Here is a 9855-nt window from a genome sequence, read left to right as displayed (position 1 = left end):
GGACAGGGATCTTTGGATCTGGACTTTACTCCAGCTAACAGAAACTATAAAAATGAGAGGCATGTGCTTAACTGTCCTCCAAGAACTATTGCCCAAATTGTCACATGTAAGTAGACTTCTGACAGTGGCCTACATCCCACTGGTTGGAGTCAGGTCTTAAAACATCTTTGAAAAATTTCTCCTTACAGCTGTGGATCACTTTTTCATCCTTCAGATGTGACTTCACTTACGCCAAGTTCTGCTCATCATGTTAAACAAGGTAGAACCAGTCACGGAGATAAAACGAGTGAGCTTGCCTTGCTGGGACCCAAAGTGGCAGTTCAGCTCCCTGTGTCCAGAGTAAATCCAGAACCTGAGCAAAACCCAGGTGCTCCTGAAACCAAACCAAACCCAAGTGCTGGCTCCTGGCTGTGAGAGTTGGAAGGGAATGGCTTATGGACACTTTCTCGTGGGTCTTGCACTGATTTTTGCGGGTTGGGATGTGTGACCCAAACTTCCATGGCACGGTCTGGTATGTGCTGTTTGGCTGACTGTCACCAGTGCGGTCATGGACAGGTGCTGATCTGACCAAATTACATATGTGTGTTTTCAAGAACTTCCCTGCTCAGCCCTCCACTGAAACCAGGATTTAACCATTTCCCCTGAGGTGTCTGAAACCCAATCACTGCAGCCTTGGCAAGTGCCTGACAACCAGAAAAAATTATATTGCCAAGGGAAAAAAGTGGTCTGTTTTCATTATCCAAGCAGAATTAAATGAAAAAAGCAAACAAACTGCATAAATGATGAAAATTAAATTAGGTTTTCTTTACTTTCATTATCTAAGTAGTTTCTTGTAATAAATGTATTCTAAAATATGACTTTCAGCCAATGGTATTTACTATATTAAAAACAGACTGATTCTATTTACTGTACAATGCTTAATAGCTCCTCTAAGCCACTTTATTCTGTAATTTTAAATGAATTCTTTGGGCTTTTTTCAAAACAAGAAACTTGGCTTTTTGACAGAACAGTCCTTAATAACTCACATTGAAGCTACTGCCAGGAGCTGTGATGATGACTTTTGTCAGGTATTATTTTCTTGCAGAATAATGGAGTCATCATGATATTAATGCAGGGTTCTTTTTGCCATATGTGTAAATAAATCATAATAATGTAATATATGAAAATCACCAGCATATCGCTGCTAATTGTCCCCAAAGAGTTACATTTCAAGGCTCAGTAGTACCACTTGATGTAAACCAGGTGAACCAGGTATAATGAGAATATATTTTTAAAAAGTATCTTAACAATAAGAAAATTATAGTGGCATGTACAGGTGTCAATTTTAAAAGCAACTCTCCATCCATATTTGTAAAATTAAATCTATCTAGAAGATGGACTAGTTATTTTCAAACTCCTTTTTTTTTTTTTTTTTTTTTTTAATTAAAAAGCCAGATCTTTCCATGTCAATTAATTTCTGGCTTAGAGCCTTTCTTTTTCACTATCATAACTGGATACCAGAAACTGTGATTTCTGTTAGATAAAATTTCAGCTGGAAAATTACTGAAGCTTACATACTCTTCATTGTAAATAAGAAAGTGCTGGGACAATGTGTCTCATTTCTAAGAACAGAAATAAAAATGCTACCTATTTCCTTCTGCATATTTCATGTTTACCCAGACCAGTGAGGTTGGGCTGTGATGGCACTGCTTAGCCCTGGCCTCTAAATCTCTCAGTGTCTTACGAATATAGGAATGGAGTTCCTGGTCGTAGGGTGCAGAAATACTTTCTATCAGGTTGAGCCTCAGCTCGACTGGGGGATGATGAAGTCATCACTCTCGCAGCCTGTTTGAAGTGAGTTGGTGGAATTTTAATTTACAGTAGATGTTGCTATTGACAGGAAGCAAGCAGGAGCAGGACACCACTTGAAGTTTCAACAAATGGCCCAAGTGAACACCAGAATTCCTTTCCTAACCAAAGTTGAGATGGTTTAGAAAGAGAATATGGTGCTGTTGGTACAGAGCCTGTTACTGGGATATAGAACTCCTAGGCTTCACCTAGAATAGACCCAGGACTCTAAATTAGCCACCTAAAAGCAGTGCAGATAAGAAAGAATAATAATTTTTATTACTCTATAAAAAGAAGTCTTACGTAAGCAAGCAAAATCTACCCATTACACCTGTCATTTTTCACAGGAGGATGTCAACATAAAATGTAGGTGGGGAAGAGTGATGTACTGCTTTCTGGGGGATTCAGTTGAAATCAAACAAAGGAGTGGAAGATGTGATATCCACCCCCACCCCCCACCCCCCCCCCAAACAGTTAAAATAACTCAGGAATTTGGATATATGATATGGCTTGTGATGAAATATAATGGCTACATTGAAATTCCATATAAATTGAAGTGGGCCTTTGCTCTCAGGGCTCTTAAAGAGATTGTTGTACTTTCCTGGTCTTACAATAATACCAAATGATGTTTCCATAGGAATGGTAGAGTGAGTTGCCTCTATTCCTTATAATACTGCACTGTGCAAAATAAAAATTATAGATGAGACAAGTCCCTGCATTGATTTTACAGCCAAGATTGTCTGAAATCATATTCAAGGTTTTGACTGTTTCCTTCCTTTTTAAGGAAAGCCAGTCCTGTTCTGTTGTTGGTGAGGTGCTGTATTTCATTTAATAACTCATTCTTGTCCCTTTTGAATGTCCAGTATGGTATTTTATATGAATATTAGGGTGCTTGTTCACAGGGAGATTTTTTTTCCTGCTCCAAGAAGTCTGAAGAATTTGAGCCTTTGCAAAGATGCTAGTACTTGGTCAGATTTCTCAGCAGCCTCATGCAGCTATTATTCCAAGAGGCATCACCTTGAAGTCTTGGAGAGAAAGCATTACGGTTAATGCAGTTTGGCAAGTCAGTGTAATATTCACTGCATTACCTTGACATGGTTTAATGGCATGAGCAGCATGCACTCTGTGTCAGAGAAAATTACCTGTTGACCCTTGCTGTAGCTTAATGCCCGTTCTTAACTGGATAGCTACAAAATGGTGTGGAAAATCTTTTATGAACTCCACTCCCTCTTGGCCATGTCCCATAGGGAACTCATTTCCTATCAGCTTGCCTATTTAAAAAAGAAACTTGTTTTGGTGTTTTCATTTGCTACAGTATTATTTCAAACACACAACAGAGCTTCCCAGAGACCCTTCCTCCAGGCCTAATGAAAAGATAAATCAATAATGGAAGTGAATACAGAAAGAATTAGAGAAAGGGAAATGCAAAGGGACTTTTTTTTACTGTGATGGGAAACAAAGAGACTGTGGCAGTCCCTTTGCATGAAGAAGTCTTGGTCCACTCTTGGGAAATTCCTTCTCACTCAGGAAACAGACTGGCACAGTGAACACACAGGTGATCTTTATAGCTGTGTAATGTGTGAGAACTAAATTTTACCCCTCTGCATGAATAAATAGATTGTGAGTGACAGCTGGAAAATTAATTTCATGTTCTTGAAAGACACTGGATGGTGTCAAAATCCTCCGCTGATTCATAGCAGAGGCATGTCCTCTTTCAAGGACCTCTCTCCTGACCAATGGACCAAATCAGTAAGCAATGTTATAAATGTGCAGGGCAAATCAATTTATACCTTGGCTTGTCTGCTCAGACTTCCAGGAAGATTCCCAGTCAGTGCCAGCCCCACTGATGGCTCTCAAGTGCACACAGCTTCAAAGATGTGACTACTCAACTTATCACTTAAGAGCTGATTCTTCCCTTACTTTGGTGGGAATTTAGGCAACCGTCCGGGGTGAATTTTTTGAGCCTCTTGTGCTGACCCTGCAAACTCATCCCTTTGGACTTTGTCTCCTCCTCGTTGCCAGGAGACTTATTGTTCAGACATTTACATCACAGCTCCAGCAGGAACCCTCCAATTTGGGACCTCATTTGCCCAGTGTAGGAGGTTTTGCTGTGGGAAAGAGGCAGCTGGGTGCAACATAATGGAGGAATACACTATCAGGCACTGCTGCCCCCACCCACAGCCTCATGTCATGGGTCCTAACCCATGCCATGACCTGGGGAGCTAAAGAGCAGGACCAGTCCATGGTCCAAGGCATGAGCACATCTGCCACGTGGCTAGATGTGACTAGACTTAGGCTCAAAGCTTCTAAGAACTTGACAGCTGTAAGCTGGAGCCTCTGACACAACAAAGGCTAGCATGCCACTCATCCATAGGGATGCTATTTTTGCTGTATGTTATACTCATTAGGCACGAGTGTCAGTGCCTGAAAAAGGTAGAAAACAGCAAAGAGGCAGGTCCTCAGTGCCTCCCTTTGATGTCTCAGGTAACATGAAAGGCGGGCTATGCCACTGTTCTGGTACAGTGACATTAAATCAAAAAAGAGAGAAAAGCCATCAACCGTAGAGGAGATCCCCATAATTTGGCAGTGCTCCCAATCCACAAAGCTACTTTTCTGGTTTCTTCCATTAGCCCAACTGCAATATGTGCAGAACCAGATTACTTATCAGGCCAGAATATTAACATTCACAGCATTAATGTTTGGGGGCCCTTAAAATGAAGAGCACTAACAGAAAAATCTTTTCAATCCTTTCATATGAAATCCCATTGTTCTGAACTGACAAAAATAAATGCAGTGAACTTTCAGTGATATTGCACCATATAAAAAGGTTATTAAAAATGTATTTGAAGGACTAGCTTTGTCAATAATGCACTGAAGAAATGGAGGGTTTCCCAGCTCAGGCACTGATGTACAGACTTAGTGAGGGAGTGATTACTGCAATAATGGATTTTGGTAGCTTAATTTAGACAAGCATTTTTAGACTTCATATGCAAAGTATCGCCCTCTTATAAAAAGATGGGATATTCAGTAATATTGAGGTGAAATAAGAATATCTATTTAAAGGAATATGGCTAGTTAGATATTGATTCAGCTCTGAAAATGTGTTTGAAAGATGGAGGGGAGAGATAAAACAGAGCAGTGTAGAAGAAGATTACTGGTAGGAATGCAAATGATTTATTCGTTTATTTGTTGATTCTTATTTCCATAGTAATCAGAGGGGTTTTTAGAGATGATCTGTATATTCCCTAAAGTGATGTGAACATAGCAACAAAGTGCCAGCACATGAAAATTTTAGAGCACAATTAGCTCCACTTCGAGAACTGGGTCCATTCTCTCATCTTGAATTCAGACACCTCTGACCTTGCTACTAATTTTTGGACTAAATAACGGTTCGATCAAGGTTCAGTATTCGTACTATGGGGTTTTGGCACATGTCTCCCAGGACCAAATGAAAACCAGTCAGCCTTGGTTTATTGCTGTAAATAAGCCTGGGGTAAAGAGATAGCAAGGAGAGAAAAAGCCAAGTTTTCAAATCCTTACTTTCAGTCATTTAAGATGATAAGAGAGGTGAGAATTTATTTTTAATTATCATTGTGAGGTTTTTTTGTAATGTTCCCTTTGAAGAACACAGAAAATACTTTACTCCTCCCATTGCTATGTGCTGCCACTTTCAGTTTTGTTCTCAAATATCACAGCTGACGTCTTTCTTCTGGTGTGTGAGGGAAGGTGAACATCTTTCACTCCAGCAGTCAGTCCCTGTTGAAGTGAGAAGGTAAGTGTCAACCGCCTCAGCTGTGCTGCCAGCTTTCACGGGGGTTTTATACAACCCTCTTTGTGAGTCTCAGCTCCTAAAGAAAGTATCAGCTGCATTCTGTATCGCTTTTTTTTCAGTGTAGAATTGTCTGCTTTTCCCAGGTTAATTTAATCAGTGGCAGTGCCCGTTAGTTCTTGAGGACTGTCTGTCTTAAGGGCATAAGGGTTTTAAATACTAAACTCAGTACAATTATTCTTGTTGAGAGAGGTTCCTTTGTCCTATAGCTGTAATATGGAGCAGCTCTTGCCCTAGCAGTGACAGGTCCATCCCCATCAGGACTTTAAAAACCTTTCTGAAATCTTTTTGGTTGTTCTGCCTTAGCAGTGATGTGCAGTAGCAGAACAGAACAGAGGTTAAAAGAACAATCTGGTAACAACGTGACAAGTTTTCATAAAGTTTTTTTTGTTGGGCTTTTTGTCTGCTTCAGGTTTTTTTGGGGGAGGGTGTTTTTACTAATGCTTAAATATGTTCTTAACTTCTTGTGCATTGATGCACTTGCATGATAGCCTGTCCTGGGTTGAGTGAGTGGTGGGTTTTTGGTGGCAGGGGAGGGGGCTATAGGGGCGGCCCCCTGTGAGAAGCTTCTCGAAGCTCCCCCAGCTCCAAGTCAGCTCCACCTCTGCTCGAAAATTGAGCCCATCAGCTGCGCCTCTGCGATAACGTATTTAAGAAGGGACGTGGTGAGGAGCAGAGGGACTGGTGAGGAGGAGTTGCTGCAGCTGCGTGAACACCAAGGTCAGTGGGGGAACGGAGGAAGAAAAGAGGGGGGAGGTGTGCCGGAGCAGAGACCCCCTGTATCCTGTGATGAGATGGCAGGGCAGCCCCGCCTGCCACCCATGAAGATCTACGGTGGAGAAGATACTGATTTATGGCCTGTGGTTTCTGCCCAGATAATCAAGGTGCTGTGCCCGAAGAAGGCCGGGGTCTTGTGGGAAAAGGCAGCCCCGCTGCTGTAATTCAGTGCTGGGAGGATTGCAGCATGCGGGGGAGTCCCACGCCGGAGCAGCTCGGGAAGGGCTGCAGCCGTGGGAGGGAATCCAGTCGGAGGAAGTTGGTGACCCACGACAGAGCAGTGTGGGGAACGCTGTGGCCTGTGGGAGGGACTCACGTCAGAGAAAGTTTGTGGAGGACTGTCTCCTGTGAGAGGGGGACCACGATGGAGCAGGGGGAAGAAGTTCCAGAAGCTCCCCCCACTGAAGATGGAGAAGTGGCAGCACTGACTGCACCCCCCATTCCCTGCCCCTGCGCCACTGGGGGAGGAGGTAGAGATATCGGGAGCAGAGCTGAGCCTGGGAAGAAGGGAGGGGTGGGGGGAAGGTGTTCTCAAGATGTGGCAATGCTTCTCACTGTCCTACTCTGTTACATGTTGTTAGTGTCTGTAATAAATGTATGTTCTTTTTTTTCTTCCCCTAACGAGTATGCCTTTTGCTCGTGACAATAAAGGGGGATTTTTTCCCCATCCCAGTCCTATCTCAAACCCCAAGCCTGGCTCTCTGTCCCTTCTCATTGCCGGAAGAGAAGGGAGAGAGAGTGGCTGTATGGTGGTTGGCTGCCGACCAGGCTCAAACCACGACACAGACTCCAGAGGGGATTTCGCTTCCTTTCCCAAGTTCACACATGGACATGTGGTAACTTAGGCTAAGCATGAAAAGGGACACACAGGAGAAAATTGCAAGGTCTTTTACAAGGTAAATAGGATTTTTTCTGTTTTCCAGGGTGTTAACAGCTAATCATGTAAATATTATCTTGATAATTAATAACCTGTATATCTTTGGTTTTCTACAATATTGTTCTCTTAAACTTCTATCACATTACACATGTGCGCATAGACACACACATGCACACACATGTCTTATATAATTTTCTGCTGGAATCCCTGACATCCACAAAAGCATTAAAGCTGCCACTAGCAGTCATCATAGTTTTGAAGATCGAAAAGACTGCAAGCTGGTTTATTATCAAGTATAATACCTCAGAGGTGACATGTCCCTAGCAGGAAACAACATAGCAAATAATGTCTGATTAATAGTTAGGTCTGTAATTTTAACAAGAATATGTCACAATGACTAGAAATACAACTTAGACCTTCTTGTTATTTCCAGAGTTAATACAGTATTAAGAGGAAACTCTTAGTGGATTTAAACACTTATCTTCACTGAATATTTTCACAATAATTTAAATTCATATCCATGTAATGAATATCATTCAGTGGAGAAAATGGAACTGCCCCCTGTTGCTTTGTTGACTGTATCTACTATCTATCTGCCCCATGGAGCTTTGTTTTCCAAGAGTCAGTAATAATTGTTCAGAGTTTAATTTCAGATTTTACTGATGTCATTTATTACAAACTATCAGGGGGTTAATGTGAGAAAATCCTTTGACAGGAAAACTCTGGGCGGAAATCACATATTTATACATCTAGTAACCGGAGTACTGCAGACCCTGATCCTGCTGTGGACTCTGGGGTTTATCTCTATTGTAACATCCTTTATAAGACTTCCCTAAGCCAAGCCAGGTTTATGACCTATCCCATTGCATCCCTTTCCCACCCACTGATCCAAGTCTGAATTCTATAGAAATAGATATTACTACAAAACCAAGACAGGGCCTTGAATATTGTTTTCTGTAGGCATACGACCAGAATTTAAATATTTTATCTGCATGCATGCAGATTAAAAAAAAAAAAAAGTTCTGTCCAGCCATAAGCAATCGAAGCTCTCTGCAAGAAAGGCATGTGTTTTAATGTGTGCTATTAGGGGTGATGACACCCAGCACCAGCACTGGATGCAGTACACTTAAACGGGTCCTACAGCATTGCCACTTCCCACCTTTTAGCTATGAGCTTCCACCTTCAGGCTCTGAACTCCATAACCTCTGCGAAGGTGATTTGCAGGTACTGGCAGAAAGAACAAGCTAGAAATCTTCTCTGAGGTTAATGCTTAGCGCTGCCCAGGGGCTGCACGCAGCAAGTGATGCTTGGAGAGCCCCGGGCCAACACCTCTGTCCTTCGGCAGGTTCTCAAACTTCGCAAGACTACCCAACCTTTCCAAAAAAACCCTCACCCTGCACCATTTTATACAGCTTTGTCATGACAATTTTTACTCCTAACCAGTAAAAATCAGGCTGTATTTCAAACATTCACCTACTTCTGATTTCTCCTCTTGCGATTTTTTTTTTTTTTTTTGGCTTGCCTGGATGTGTGCGCTTCCGATCAGTTTTTATTTCTTGGTTTGCGAACCTCCGAGGGACCCTCCTGCGGCCCGGCCGCGGCGCTGACGGGCTGGAACCGCCGTGAGCGACCACCCGCTGCCGGCGGACGAGGCAGGGCAGCCGCCAGTCTCCCGTTCCCGCCGGGCGAGGAGCGGCTGCCGGCGGGCCGCGGGCTCCTCCCGGCGGCGGCCGCGGCGTCGCTCTGCGGGAAGAGCCCGCGCCCGCCGGGGCCGAGGGCGGCGTGAGGGCGGCGTGAGGGCGGTGTGCTCGGGCTGAGGGCGGCGTGAGGGCGGTGTGCTCGGGCTGAGGGCGCCGTGAGGGCGGTGTGCTCGGGCTGAGGGCGGCGTGAGGGCGGTGTGCTCGGGCTGAGGGCGGTGTGCTCGGGCTGAGGGCGGCGCGCCCGGGCGGCGGAAGCCGCGGCGCCGCTCTGCGAGGCGAGCCCGCTCCCGCCGGGGCTGAGGGCGGTGTGAGGGCGGTGCGGCCGGGCTGAGGGCGGGCTGAGGGCAGGCGGAAGGAGTTGTGGGGGCGGTGTGGCCGGGCGGCGGGGGGCCAGGGGCGCCCGGCAGGGGGCGGCGGGGAGGCCTGCACTGCGCCGTTAGGGACAGCGGGGAAACTTTCGGAGGGGTGGCTCCATAGCTCAGTGGTTAGAGCACTGGTCTTGTAAACCAGGGGTCGCGAGTTCGATCCTCGCTGGGGCCTCTTGCGAATTTTTAGGTGTTACCGCCCCTGTGAGAGCAGCCGTGAGCAAACAGCCTAATTTTAGGGTGTTTTAGTGCTGGCGGACTAGAGTGTGCGTGCGTGAGGACTGCGCGGGCTTATTATTCAAGTGAACGCTTAGGAAACAAACGCTTTTGGCAAAATCTGAGTGTTAACAATAAAACTGGTCACCAAATGAACTCATCGTCGTGCTGTATGATGGTGGGGGGGGTTGGGAACAATTAGCTCTATGGGAAGCAACATGGGGGTGGCGGAGTAAATATTTGTACAGCTCACATAACGATTTC

The 9855-nt window shown here is 44.6% G+C and overlaps 1 non-coding gene across 1 annotated transcript; it reads left to right on the top strand.

Moving 5' to 3' along the window:
* Positions 1–9477: 9477 nt before the first annotated feature.
* Positions 9478–9550, top strand: TRNAT-UGU. The gene has a single exon. It is a non-coding gene; the product is annotated as a tRNA-Thr (tRNA).
* Positions 9551–9855: the final 305 nt, after the last annotated feature.

The sequence above is a fragment of the Tyto alba genome, unplaced genomic scaffold (genome assembly GCF_018691265.1).
Source record: "Tyto alba isolate M040663 unplaced genomic scaffold, T.alba_DEE_v4.0 Super-Scaffold_18, whole genome shotgun sequence".
In the NCBI taxonomy this organism is placed as follows: Eukaryota; Metazoa; Chordata; class Aves; order Strigiformes; family Tytonidae; genus Tyto; species Tyto alba.
Note: the sequence above shows the minus strand (reverse complement) of the source record. Positions and strands in the feature narration are given on the sequence as shown.